General features: G+C 48.1%; 1 protein-coding gene across 3 annotated transcripts in view; it reads right to left on the bottom strand.

Annotated features, from left to right (window-relative positions):
• ZFHX3 (zinc finger homeobox 3) overlaps nucleotides 1-14,580 on the bottom strand; it is a 233,449-nt gene that overhangs the window by 181,096 nt on the left and 37,773 nt on the right. Inside the window, exon 1 of one of the 3 annotated variants that reach the window (XM_019804177.2) lies at nucleotides 1,079-2,297. The exons of the other annotated variants lie outside the window; for them this stretch is intronic. The gene's annotated coding sequence lies outside the window, so the exon portion shown is untranslated. Of the gene's footprint in view, nucleotides 1-1,078; nucleotides 2,298-14,580 lie in introns of those variants that run through there. 3 annotated transcript variants of the gene reach the window in all.

The following is a 14,580-nucleotide window of genomic DNA, read 5'->3' as shown; positions in this document are numbered from 1 at the left end:
GATGCACCAAGATTAGTTTAACCTGGTTACCTGATCTTACAAGAGCGACGTGGCAACCAAGAACAGTGGAAGGAAATCTGAGGCTTCCCCATTACTGCATTTCATGAACAATATACTCCTAGGCAAAGTCACAGAGAACAATCACCAACTACTGAGCTCCCAGCTGGACGCCATGCCCACGCGGCCCGTGTGAACAAACACATTCCTGCGTTTGATACCAAGAGAAAGTTGAATATTAAGTGTGACTAATTCTGCTGTTACCTTTTAACCTTGCTTACACATATAGTTGTACTCGCAACAATAACTTGAACAAAAAAAATATACCCTCAGAATGATACGGTCCACACTTGGAAACCCGCCCAAAATGGCCAGCCAAGCCTGCCTAAGTGCTAAGGACCATTTAGGAGCACTGTAAACCATTAGGGCCATTAGCTCTAATTTGACCTCAACAAAATAAATCAACCCACTAGGAACAAATTTAGAAGCTTTCCGAAGTCAAGTTCTCAAGCCCTGAAGACTCACGAGCACAGTCCACCGAAGGGAACAAAGGCGCAGCCTCTGCGCTACTCTCCTGGCTCCTACCTTCCCTGTAGCTGAGTGATGAGAGCACGCTCAGGTGGGACCAGGACTCAAGAGCCTCCTCTACCCACTGGATCAGGAAGCCGTGACCTGGGAGAGGGGAGGGTCAGCCTATCCTGCAAGTCAGAACCCACTTACCATTGTAGTTTAAGGGATTCACTCTTGCCTCTGAGTTTATATCACAATTTTCCATCTGCACTGCTCTAAATGTCCTCTTTCAAAGCACGGGGACATTCAGATTTAGTTTCACAATATCCTGATGGGCTTTCAACTATACTGACTCTCACCGCCAGGTCAGAGTTCACCTAGTCTTTGTATCTTTAAATGGGCACGTATCATATACATTAAGAACCAGGACCCCCCCCAACATTAATACATGTGTCAACACAATAAATAATCTTTCCAACAAAACTTATAACCATCAGCATATGCTCTAAATAAATTTAAATTGCAAAACATCCTAATTTTTCCTCTTTATTCGTCCCTGATAATTACTTACTGCATTTTTTAATACTGATGGCACCGCCTTGACAAAGCAGCAGCAAGTGAAGTAAACTATGGCACCATCCAATTCCACCAGCCAGTGGGAGAAGAGAGCTGAGGACACACATACTGGAGAAGCAGGCAGTCCACGTGTAGGAGTCAACAACCCTTCAGTTGTTTAAATGCAAAAACATACCGTATCATCATTTCACTCATCTGCACGGGACAGAAGGAAGAAACAAGTAGGAAGGATATTGGCAAAACAAGTTAGCAGTAACAGGAGAGCTAGGACACAGCACACAGAGTTCTATAACCCAAGAGTCTAAATTGCTTAAAGCTGAGTAATCCTTTCCAACTCCACCCAGCACGAATTTCTAGGTATCAAATTATATGTTAATTACAAGAACGTGAAGTTATATGGGAGGAGCGGTGTCCGTCAGCACCCGGAGGGGGGGTGGGGAAGTTCAGTAAAATAGTTTCATAAAGCATCTTTCAAGCACAGGCCTGGGGCTCCTTGGCCCAGGAAAAGAAGAGAAATCAGAGGCCCAGGTTCTGGCTCCAAACCTTCCCCTGACAACATCCCATGGCCCATTCGCTAGATCCCTCCAGCCAAACCTTCCTAACTTATAAAGTAACACAGGGTCCTTTTCCTTTCTGAACATTTGTTACCCTAATCAGAAAGTGTTAGGTTGGGGCCCATCCACTTCAGACTCTGTCCAACGAGGGGCACACACACCAAAGGACGGGAGCATGGGGAACAGCACTAAATGTCCCGGTGCTGTCCCTCGGCCATCTCGGAGGGTCGGGATGGCACAGCATCCTCCTGGGTCCTGGCAGTGCCAGAGCCTCCGGTGCTGGGGAGACGCGCTGTACCTGTGACAAGACTGAACAAGGAGTTCCCAAACGGCTCTGGAACTGTGTCTCGGGCTACAAGAACGTTATCAACGTAACGCATTGTCACCCTGCCTCTGAGGTCCCCATGGACCGCATAATGATCTCGCCCTGATGGGAAGGGGGAGCACTCCGGGGAAGTCCAGGCCTGTCCCAATCAGGGACAGGCCAGAGGACAACTGGAACCGAGAACTCGGGGACGGTGCCACCACTGCTTACAGAGTTTAGAGATCCACCCACGAGAGGCTGAGCCTTCTTTCCTTTCCAGTCCTTCCCACTGTAGTCAGCTTTTTTCTAACACTGCACCCAACAGGCAGCTACAGGACAGACCCACTTTGGGGTGGGTCAGTAATAAAAAAAAGAAAAAAGAAAAAAAAAGGCATAATACAGCACAGAACAGGCCACAAGCCATGTGCCTTCTGTGGGCATCTCAGCACAGAGGCTGTTTGAAAGCTGTTAAGTTCTTAACCAACTTTGGGTTCCTCAGACATGTAATGGGTGTCAAGATCATATTTGCCCCATGTGGTTTTAAGGGTTGGTATGACAGTGAAGTACTTGGCATGCTAGATGTTGGGTCTGCCTCACTGTTAAGGCTCAGAGAAGCAGGGAGACTCACCCACAGCCCCACAGATCACGAGAAAGCAACGCCAAGCTTGAGAAAGCACTCACAATTCCAGGCTAGTCTCTTTCCCACCGCTGTTTTCCCCTAGCCAGAAGCTGGGTGACGGCAGGCATATGTGGATGAACAGTTAAAATTCAAATCATTATCTATTTAATACCAGAACCAATACAACCAGCCCAAAGCTATGATTTGTCGGTATCACTGCTTGGGATGATGCTAGAGCAGGTATTCAGGGTTTTAATAGGAGAGCCGATGGGGGGGGGGAATTAGGGGCGCCTGAGTGGCTCAGTAGTTAAGCGTCTGCCTTCGGCTCAGGGCGTGATCCCAGGGTCCTGGGATTGAGCCCTGCATCGGGCTTCCCTGCTCAGCTGGAAGCCTGCTTCTTCCTCTCCCACTCCCCCTCCTTGTGTTCCCTCTCTTGCTGGCTGTCTCTCTGTCAAATAAACAAATAAAATCTCAAAAAAAAAAAAAGTTAAGCCAACAACATAGTACAGGTGGTAAGAAAATGGGACAGGTTCAGGGAGCTCTCTCGTAGGCCCTGCTGCCCCCGAGAGGCTGAATGGCCCTTCTAAAACAGTGAACCAGGAAAAGTCACGAGCCGGCACATCCTGGCTTCCTCCATGTATCCATCTATGAAAGGAAGAGCTTCAACCCCCTCCAGGCTTTCTGAGAAAGGCTGTGAGAAGGGTTACGGGCCTCTCTGACCCCTTTGTAGTCATCAGTGGCTCACTTCTCCCTCTCCCATCCCCCCAGCAAGGACGATGCAGCCGGGAGCCGGCCCCCCAGCCTTCCCCACTAATGCCTTCTTCCTTGTACAGAGATCACAAGAGGGCTGGTTAGTGGGAGGACCTCAGGCTGACCTTTGCTGACAGGCTCCCAGCTCCCTCTGTAAACTGATCTAATGTTAGGCTGGGTAATTAGCAACCAAGTAGTAACTGCAGCTTCTAACTATGTGGGACCAAGAGTGCAAAAAGTCCCTGGGGGGGGGGGGCCCTGCTGGGGACCCCAACCCACACAGAGGCATCTGCTAACAGCCAAAAGAAGGGACTCAGCAACATTTCTGAGGGAGGCCAGCACTTTCCAGGTTTTAATTAAAGTGGGACCTGGGTAAGGAGACAGCTACAAAAGGAAATCAGTAAGTAAAGAAGGGTAACTAAGAAATCCATCGCTTGCCTGGAAGAGCCCATTCAAGAAAGTACAAGCTCTCAAGGCCTGTGGTCATGCCCAAGGAACTTTCACAGTGGCCACAGAAGAAACACGCCAGTGGCCTTAAAGAGGCAGCAAAAGAGAAGTGCAAACAGGTAGGACGCCCGATGACAACTCCACGGCTGCCTGGCCTGCGCCCCCTGCCCAGGACACCCCCCTCACCCGCACAACTCACAATCATCTGCCTCCCGCAAGAGCGTGGTCGCCCTACCTTGTACTGAGAAAATCCAAGGCGGGGGCCGTGTGGTCTACCCTAAGGGATCTGTAGGGTCCCCTGCTGGGAACACACAGGTCATGTGTTTCAGAGGAGCAAGCTCAGTCCCCACAGGGAACTAAAGAGGCGGGCATTTCCAGTACATTACAGGTACTGCCCTCGTCATGACTCTGAAAAGAAATACGACTGCACAAGAGAGAACATGGACAGAAAGACTCAAGAACTGTCCCCCCTTCCTATACAGCAGGACAGTAAGAATCTAACAGCACAAGAGCACGTTCCCTTCTCCCTAAGGGAAACCCTTCGGTTTTCGGCCCCACCCCATCCCCATCTGCTTTGTAATAAAAAAGCTGCTTCGCTGAACTGCCCATGATAACCTCTGAGCCTCTTTCCTCAGAGGCCGAGGTAGCTTTCCCACGTGGACTAGATTCTCTGCCAGTCTGAATTACACTCGAGACCCTCAACCTTCATCTCCTCTGCCCCTGCACCGCCCGAGCCCCCTGTTGCCTTCAAGGCGCGAAGGACTTTCAGCGCTGACACCAGCGACAAGAACCAGGGTAACAGCAGCCGACGGCACTAACAGACCCTCCATTCCCTTCTCCAAACAATTAATACACTTAATCACTATAGCCCCAACGACAGAGTCCTCAGACACCCCTCTATTAACCCATCCCCACCACGAGCAGCAGCTCTCCACTAGGATCTTTCTGTTCCCCGTCACTTTCTCATTTTTTAATCCACAACAAGGACTTTATACCACACTGGGGTTTTGTTCTCTCAATCTTTTATGAGGGACCTTATCAAAAGCTTTTAGAAAATACAAGTGGGGGCGCCTGGGTGGCACAGCGGTTAAGCGTCTGCCTTCGGCTCAGGGCGTGATCCCGGCGTTATGGGATCGAGCCCCACATCAGGCTCCTCCGCTATGAGCCTGCTTCTTCCTCTCCCACTCCCCCTGCTTGTGTTCCCTTTCTCACTGGCTGTCTCTATCTCTGTCGAATAAATAAATAAAATCTTTAAAAAAAAAAAAAAGAAAATACAAGTGAATTGACGCCTACCAGGTCATCTTTATCATTTGAGAATTCTTTATGAAGAAATTACAGACTTGAATGTTGTAAATGAATATTTAAGACTCGGCATTCACTTAGACACGCAGGTCTGACTCTTCCACATGTAAGCGCCACATTAGCTCCATCTTTGGAAAGATTCTCGTCTGCCTGTCAGGAAGGGATGCGGCCCTCCCAACTTCCTGGTGTGGGGGATCCCCGCGAGACTTTCTGGACCTACTGAGCACCAAAGGGACATAGGGTGTATCCGAGAACTTCAATCCAACGACTAGAAGTCACTGAGGCAAGGAAGGCCCGGAGGTGGCAGCCCATCTGATTTCGACCTTCCCCAAGTGGACGGCAGGTCAGCAGCAAGGCTTCCCGGCATCACAGCGGGCCCACACATCCACAGGGAACGAGCAACGGCTTCTGATTAGTACTGTGCCACAAATTGCGGCCTGAGCGCAGGGACAGGTTTCCCCCTGACAGATCAATTATGGATGCGCTCAGGGCGCATCCAGGGTACTTCCTGGTCACCTAAAATTATTTTGTCGGCAAGTTCAAAGATAAACCATCTAGTCAAATACTTATCTCTTCAAGAGGTGCCTCTGGGTACAATTCAAAAGCTGCAGTGTGAATCTGAAATCCCTGTCTGAAAGCCTTCCCATCCAGTAAAAGACAGGGTTAAGGTAATCCATGCTTATACTAACAACACGTTCCTAATCACTGGGGAAATCCTCAGCCTTCAGAGCACACACATCAGCTCCCAGCGCCGCATCTCGACCAAGGCTGAGCTCCTATCGCCCCAAATGTAAGCAGGGTGCCTGGTCCTATGGCTGGAGGAGACGTGCCTACCTCATCCCCATGACATACTGGTGAAATGCACAAGTCCAGAAAATTGTCTCCAGAGTCCAGAGCACTGGGAAATTCTTTATCCTTGGGGAAGACCATCGATGCCAGTCATAACTACACGTCTGTGAAAAGGGTCACCATAACTGAGCTTACCAAACTCCCCTCCTCACTCAGCACAGACTCTCCAACCTGGGTGTCCTAGAGGCTGAAATGGGAACTGCATGTCTAGTGGCTCCATTATGGCAATGCTGCAGTTCAGCCTGGACTTAATGAGCTCTTGCAAGGAAACAGGAAGTCTATAAAGTAATTTAAATAACTTCCAGTCCTGAAATAAAGGAAATTAAGCCGCTGGCACGGACCTCTCTGATAGACACCTTTTTTGTCCCTCCAATCACATTCACAACTACAGCTGCCATATTCCTCTCCCCAAAGCCAGCCCCCAAATTCCTTGAAGATGAAACATACAAAGGCTATCTATCAGTCATTCTCAGAGTTCTCCAAGCTTCTGCAGAAATTGTAGGCGAGGGACCTGGCACAGTGTGCCACAAGAACACAAGAATCAGACCCCAAACCCCATGTTGAGTCCTGCCCCTCCCTATCCACATGACCTTGGGTGGATCGCCTAAGTTCACAGGGCCTTGGCAACTCACCATGACCCCAGGGAAGGTCCTGGTCTGGGCAAACGACCTCTGAGATTGTGAAGAGGGTCAAGGGAGCACATATGAGAACAGTGCAAACTGAAAATGCAAATAAACGTTTGTATTATTCCAGCCACCAAAGCCCTTAAGCTTCAGAATTTTTCAAGTTTCTGTTCAAGAGGCACTGTGCTATCCTTGTCTTCCACTTAACCGTGACTATTTATTCATAGGTTCTTCTGCTTTTCCTAAGCCCCTAAATGTAGGTAATTATTTGTGTGGGTAATTACTAGTCCAACTAGATGTGGCTTCCTTATATGCAGGGGCTGTGGCTTTTTACCTTTGGTAACCCCGTGTGTACAGGCCACTGACCGCCACCTAGAAGGTTCCCAACAAAGGGTCAGAATCTACTGCAACCCATGCAGTTACCCATTCATTCTCAAGTACCAATACGCTAACAACGATCCATCAACTCTCTGTGGAAAGAGACCAAGCTCGTAACAACATTCATAACTGGCTGTGAGTATACATGAGGGGTGCGGGACTCGCGTCCTCTCCCCACCCCTACTCCCCCCATGGAGAAACGGTCCCAACTTCTCACATGAAGAGGCACTGCACTCCGTGCAAAGCAAGGCACAGTCACTATGGCAGTTTCACCTGGTAAACCCAAGCTGTTGGCTGCTAGAGACGGTTTCTGGCCACGGAGTTAAGTTTACTTTATTGATAATAATCGGCCAGATACAGACTGGTTTAACCAGTACTCTGGATGCAGGATCACAAGAAAAACACACTGAAAAGCAACTTAGAGTCAATCTCGTTTTGCTAGCCCTCTAGTTATTACTACTGACAACTCGTACGGTGAACCCTTGACCCTTTGGTAAAAACCATTCCTTGCAGCCAAGAAAGCCTCCCCACCTCTCTCTGTGCATGAGGGCAAGATCCGGTGCTCTTGAAAGAGAACAGTAGGGCCCTGCTCAAAAAGGGACGCTCCCAAACCAACCTAGGAAAGAAAATCACCAACATAAACCTCGCTTTGCTCTATATAAAGGCATACGTTCTTCACAAACAGGTTCCATGTGCAACTCCTCTACGGCGCCCATCGATGATGGTGGGATAAGGTCTTAACACCACTGAAGAAGTAAATGGTTGTCTTGCCCGTGGGCCTGGAACAACTGGACTGAGAGGATCCAGAGGTCCATCTGAGCAAGAGTACTCATCCCCTAAAGGTCCCTCCATTGGGTAAGAGTTCTTTACCCGGGAGGGCTACCAGCACTTGAGCAATAATGCTTCCTCCCCCCGCCCCCAGGGCTTGCCATGGTGAGCCCCCCCACCCAGTCCCTGTGCATCTAATGGCACTCGTGCCTCCCCAAGAATGTGGGGCAACTCGTTCTCCAAGCCGTGGCATCTGTCCCATCACTTTACAGTCAGAACATGGCCGGAGGGACACAGACTGACAAATTTCTGTCCAGGGTGAGTGAATGTGAAATGCAAACACAGATGGCCTCCCACAGCATTCATCAACGGGACTCCCGACCAAGAACGACAATGAGCACATCTTGGGGTCTCCCTTGTTCAGCCATCCTTCATCTAAAACGGGAGCCACAGGGTCAGTGGAGCGGGCAACTCTTCATCTCAAGGTTGAGTTCCAGCCCCATGTTGGGTATAGAGATTACTTAAAAAATAAAATCTTTGAAATGGGAGTCACATATATAATCTTAAAATTTCCTTTTTTTTTTTTTAAGATTTTATTTATTTATTTGACAGAGAGAGACAGCCAGCGAGAGAGGCAACACAAGCAGGGGGAGTGGGAGAGGAAGAAGCAGGCTCCCAGCGGAGGAGCCTGATGTGGGGCTCGATCCCAGAATGCTGGGATCACGCCTTGAGCCAAAGGCAGACGCTTAACGACTGCGCCACCCAGGTGCCCCTATAATCTTAAAATTTCTTAGTAGCCTCTATGTTAACTAAGTTGAATTTAAATAAAATTTTTTTTAAAATTTAGGCAAGAAAAAAATGTCTTAGTAGCCACACTTAAAAAATGGGGGGAGGGTGGAGGAACAGCTGCAATTATAATTTTTTTAATGTAATCCAATATGGCTAAAATCCTCTTTCAAATGTAATCCATCTCAAATGTATTAGGATATCTCCCCCTTGTTTTCATACTAAGCCCTGGATACCTGGTGTGCGTTCCCCTTACAGCACAGCTCCACGTGGACCAGTCACACGTGGCCGGTGGCTACCAAATGACAGCGACTGAAGGCCCTTGGCCTCCTCTGCTGCTGAGAACCTAAAACAGAACTCTACTCTGGCCTCGCTGTAATAATTCAGGCTTGTTTTTCCCACTCACAGACTTCACAGAACCCACCCCTACTTCAAGATTCTTTCCCACGGCATTTACAATTCTATTTGGGTGACATGTCAAGAAGTTAAGCTGGCTGGGCCTGGAACGAACAGATTTTCAAGGAATCCTGTACAACTTATCTGGTCAATCAGATCTTCTCTCCAGGGCTGTCCACCACTCAACTAGACCCCTGGGGTTTCTTAATTTAAAATCCTCACAACCCTCTAACTTGAGCATTCACGACGCTATGTAGTTAACCCTGTGGCAGCCACATCACGTCTCCGTGGCGGTGTGTTCTCAACGGTCACGGATTCCATTTTGAACTCAAGATCACACTGAATGATTTCTGCCCTCATCACACAAGATGCCCGTATCCTACACACACAAAGTTACAGAGAATCAGCCGCCAAGGCTGTGCCTCTGGGATGCTGAGACACAAGGAGACTCAGGCCGAACCCACCCCTTTGGGAGCTGCTATAAACAGAAGAAACACTTCCCCACGGAAGATAAAATGTTGGGGCCCGATTCTCAGCTAAGCCCACCGAACACCTCATCCCAGCAGCAGCTCCCACATCAACCCCTTCCCCTGCACGGACATCGGCCCTATCCAGGGGAGCACAGGATTTGCTCCAGAAAGCGACACTCAACTACCAGATACTGCTGCAGGCTCATCCATCCAGATTCGGCTCAAAGAGCACTACAGCCGAGGGGAAACTAAAACGCACTGAAAGCAGTCCCAAGTCCTGCCTCAGACGAGAGAAAGTGTGCAAATGGCCTGCAAGGGAGAACTGAACCCAAGGAGGCCAGGATTTTTGCTCCAGGAGCCCCAAGGGCACAGGCCTGGCTGCTGAGCCTGGAAATGCAGAGTGCCATGTTCCAACAGGTGGAGGGCTGCCCACCTGAAGTATCCCTGGCAGGAGAGAAGGGGAAACCACCCTCCCTCCACGCTGTTTCCGGCATCCTCCCGCCCCTGAGGGTCCTTCGACCTGTCCCCAAGGCAACAGGGAGAGGAGCAGGAGGTCAGGAGCACGTGGAGAGAGGAAGGAAGGAGGCGGCTCTTCTTGGCGAGCTGATGGGTGTGAGTGGTGAGCATTAATTAAAAAGCCATCCGGGAACAATGGTCTTTTCACATTTGGAGCCTGTTCCGCACAAAGCTCAGCTTGTTCTAGGGGGAGGTCGCTGCTTTTACATTTTCTTTCTTACTCATTTCCGAGGGTTGTGGCAACGTCTGGCACCCGGCTCTCCCCAGCGGAGCGTCCCCGACCAGAGGCTGCACTAGGCAGACCTCCTCGCCTTCGCAGGTGGTGGCATTCGGACACCAAGAGGGGAGCAACCTCGGGAGGCTGTGCCGTTTCAACCGCGGGCTCCCAAGGAGCTCCCGGGCGTTTCCCTAAATAGCTGCCTAACCCAGGGAAACACACACTGGACGTGTTCATCGGCCAAATGCCCATTTCCCTCTCAAATTACGCTAGACAGGCCACACCCAGCAGACTCGGGGCGAGGAGCCGTGAGTCTCACAGGCCGGCCAACACACCCTTCAGGGCTTCACTGGGGACACCGCAGGGTCATGAGACGGTGGAATGAGACCCTCTCCACCCTCCAGCCCACTCCTGCAGGCTTCGCTCAACCCCAAAGACTGTCCTTAAACCAGGGGTAGGGACGGGGGGGCAGGAGCTAATACTGAGCTTCTAAGAGGGAAGTTCCCGACCCTTTAACAAACTGTCACCTCTCTCAGTCCTTACAAACCCTGGTGGGCAGGCCCCTTGGATCCCACCTCCTAATAGTCACATAGTGGTGTAATGCCCTCCCCGTCAGTGTGGGCTGTGCACAGTGACTCACTTTTAACTGAGAGTCTGCGAAGAGAGCAAGTCACTTCCGAGATGAGGTTACAAAGAGACTGTAAGTTTCTGTTTTCCACACCCCCTTCCCGTCTCCCTGATGGAGCCTACGTGCCACGCTGTGTGCTGCTCCAAGGAGAGGCCCACGTGGCAAGAAGCTGAAGGCAGCCTCCTGCCAGCGAGGAGCACAGGCCCTCCATCTGACAGCCCCGGAGGAACTGCATCCTGCCAACAACCATGTGAAGGAGCTCAGATGAGGTCCTTCCCCGGCCGAGACCTCAGGTCAGAGTGCAGCCCGACGCCGTCACTGGGCCTCATGACAGATCCTGAGACAGAGGGCCCAGCTCAGTCCCATGCAGATTCCTGATCCACAGAAACTGCGGGATAATAAATGTTTGTTGTGTGAAGTCGCTCCATTTAGGGGAAATATGTTATGCAGCAAGAGAAAACTAACACTCGCCCTTCCATTTCACAAATGAAAAGGAGAAGGTTTGGGCGAATAAGCGTCAGGGCTGGGATTCCCACTGAGGCCAGACACCCCAGTCACAGTCACCTTTCCCCTCACCATGGGACTTGAACTAGCCAGCTTACATTTCGCTCCTCAGAGCTATTAAGTGACAGCACTCGCTGGGCCTCTCCATCACCACTGATAACACACAGATAACCTAAAACGCATGCCATAATGGGGTGCCTGGCTGGCTCAGTTGGGAAAGCATACAATTCTAGATCTTGGGGTCATGAGTTCGAGTCCCACGTAGGGTGTAGAGATAATTAAAAATAAATAAGTAAACTTCTAAACTAAAAAAAAAAGAGAGAGAGAAATGCAAGCCTTAAAATAAAAAGACATCAGATTCCTTTAGAAGGTCAGATCTAAAAGGAGAGCTGGGAGACTATCTAGTCTAACCCCCTTTACGGAAAAAGAAACTGAGACCCACAGTCATAAAGTAGCACAGACAGAATTCAAATGCTGGTCGAGATGCCACATGAGTCTAGGAATCTGGGAAATTTCAGCCCAAACATGCTGAACATACTTCTGATTTGCTGGCCAAGAAAATCCCCTTGGTATAACTCTGACCTTCTCTTTTGACATGCTGCTGTTCATTAACACCCTGTGGCGGCCCATCGTCCCCTTGACATTTCACCCTCTAACTTGACAGCTTCTCCCACACCTGTCCCCTTAAGTCCTTCCGCACAGCGATGGGTTACAATAGGTAGACAATGTGCCTCGTGGTTAATGTGAGAACAGAAAATCCTCATTCCCAGCTTATGCTGAGGCACAACCTAAGTTTACTTTGAAATTCTAGGACACACCAGGAAGAGAACAGACCATTTCCATCAAGAAACCTAAACTGGGCAGAGGTGTTCTCGAATCTCCAGGATTTCACAAGCTTGCCCATCACTGACGAAGACTTCCATGATTTTTACACACACACACACTCCGGACACTTAGAGTAAAGATCATAAATATTTAAGACTAAGTAGCCTAAGAACATTCGGTGAAGCATTCTTGCTAATTTTTCAAAAAATAAGGCTCTTGCTAATTCTTGGGGTGCCTGGGTGGCACAGCGGTAAAGCGTCTGCCTTCGGCTCAGGGCGTGATCCCGGCGTTATGGGATCGAGCCCCACATCAGGCTCCTCCGCTGGGAGCCTGCTTCTTCCTCTCCCACTCCCCCTGCTTGTGTTCCCTCTCTCGCTGGCTGTCTCTATCTCTGTCGAATAAATAAATAAAATCTTTAAAAAAAAAAAATAAGGCTCTTGCTAATTCTAGAGATTGAATAATCTCCAGAAGTCTTCCACAGTGGCTGTAGACCAATGCTGTTCACGTGACTCTACACTCTCCTCAACTTTTATACATATGTATATTTTATTATGGAAGTGACAGATGTTCATTCCTCAGAGTTCAGAACACAAAATATTAAAAAGTAACCTGCATTTCTACCACCTAGAATAACCACTCCGTTAATATTCTGTTCTATGCATTCTTTAGCCTCTCCATATTTTAAAAATCAAGTTGAAGTTCTAGGGTACACACAGTCTCCCTTAATTTAACATCCCTGTCTTCCCACATCCATAACCAGGAGACAGGAGTTTTAAGTAGCCACGCAAGAATCTGCCACACGGATGCACCAAAGTCTAAATCAATCCCCTGTGAGAGATGTAGAATGTTTCCACTTTTCACTCTTACAAATGTCTATGTTTATTTATAAATTTCTTTTGTACAACTGATGATTTCTTTATTATAAATGAAGGGGCTGGGTTACCAGTCCTATTCCAGAAATTAAGGAACATTTAGCAAAAACCACACCAAGACCCCTGGCCTTGTGAGGCTAATATTCCAGCAGGGGAGGCAATCGAAGTTACGAGAGGTAGACACAGTATTTTAGGGGCACCTGGGTGGCTCAGTTAAGCAACCAACTCTTGATTCCAGCTCAGGTCATGATCTCGGGGTCGTGAGACTGAGCTCAGTGAAGAGTCGGCCTGTCCTCACCCTCCCCCTCTGCCTCTCCCGCACCCCAACTGGTGCCTCTCTCTTTAATAATATGAATAATAAAATCTTTTAAAAAACTATACAGTGTTTTGTTAGGTAACATAGGCTATAGTAAAAAAGGAAAGGCAGGACAGAGTAAGAAGAACCAGAAATTTATGATGAGAAAATGTACAAATTAAATACACCTCATTTTAAAGCTTCTTAACACATACTGCCGAACCACTCTCCAGGAAGTGTGCACCAACTTTTCTACCCCTTTACCATGACAGGGTATTTGCTTTCTAATAAATTCTTTGTTGAAAGATAAAATAAATTCTGGGTTGAAAAAAACACTAAAAAAACTCAATCTCACTGGTCATCAAGTAAGCTAAAACAAGGAGCTATAGACTTGACTCTTCAAATGGAATGGGCAACCTGAATTTATCCTTCATATGAGTTATTTATCCATTCATATTTTTCTCAACCATTCATATTCTTTGCTCAATTTTCATTTTTAAGATTTTTATTTTATAAAAAAATGTTTTAAGATTTTATTTATTTGACAGAGAGAGAAAGCACAAGCAGGGGGAGCAGCAGACAGAGGGAGAGGGAGAAGCAGGCTCCCCGCTGAGCAGAGAGCCTGATGCCAGGCTTAATCCCAGGACCCTGAGATCATGGCCCAAGCCAAAGGCAGACACTTAACCGACTGAGCCACCAAGGCGTCCTAAGATTTTTATTTTTAAGTAATCTCTACCCCCAACATGGGGCGTGAACTCCTGACCCTGAGATCAAGAGTCACGTGCTCTATCGAATAAGCCAGCCAGGCACCCCACTTTGCTCATTTTTCTACTTTGTGTATCACTGTGTATCACTGATTTAAAGAGCTCTTTACATGTTAAGGACATTCAGCACAAACTCTGTCAACTATAAGTGCTTTCAACATCTTTTCCTGGTTTGTCCAATGCCTTTAAATTTGCTGTGTCCAGCATAGAGAATTTTTTTTAATGTAGTAAATTGGTCTTTTCTGTTATGATTTCTTCACTAGAATAATGAGGTCTAATATCTTTCCCTGTCCCACATTAAGATTAATATTAACCTATACTTTCTTGTAGCTCTTTCATGATTTCAGTTTTCCTGTTACCTAATTTATCTGGAATTTATGGTAATATATGCTGTGAGGAATGGCTCCATCCTAATTTTTTCCCTATTTGGTTATCTAACTATGCTACAACAGTTTCTTGCATAATATACAATATTGCGTAATACTACAGGCAATAAAGCATGGTGTCAGAGACCAATGGTTTTGCTGTCAATCAAATCAGTGTTCAAGTCTGAGTGACTCTGGGCAAGTTACTTAAACTCTCTGAACACAAGTGAATGGAACTATTCATAGTGTCTACCTCATACAGTTC

The sequence above is a fragment of the Ailuropoda melanoleuca genome, chromosome 12, assembly GCF_002007445.2.
Source record: "Ailuropoda melanoleuca isolate Jingjing chromosome 12, ASM200744v2, whole genome shotgun sequence".
NCBI lineage: Eukaryota > Metazoa > Chordata > Mammalia > Carnivora > Ursidae > Ailuropoda > Ailuropoda melanoleuca.
Note: the sequence above shows the minus strand (reverse complement) of the source record. Positions and strands in the feature narration are given on the sequence as shown.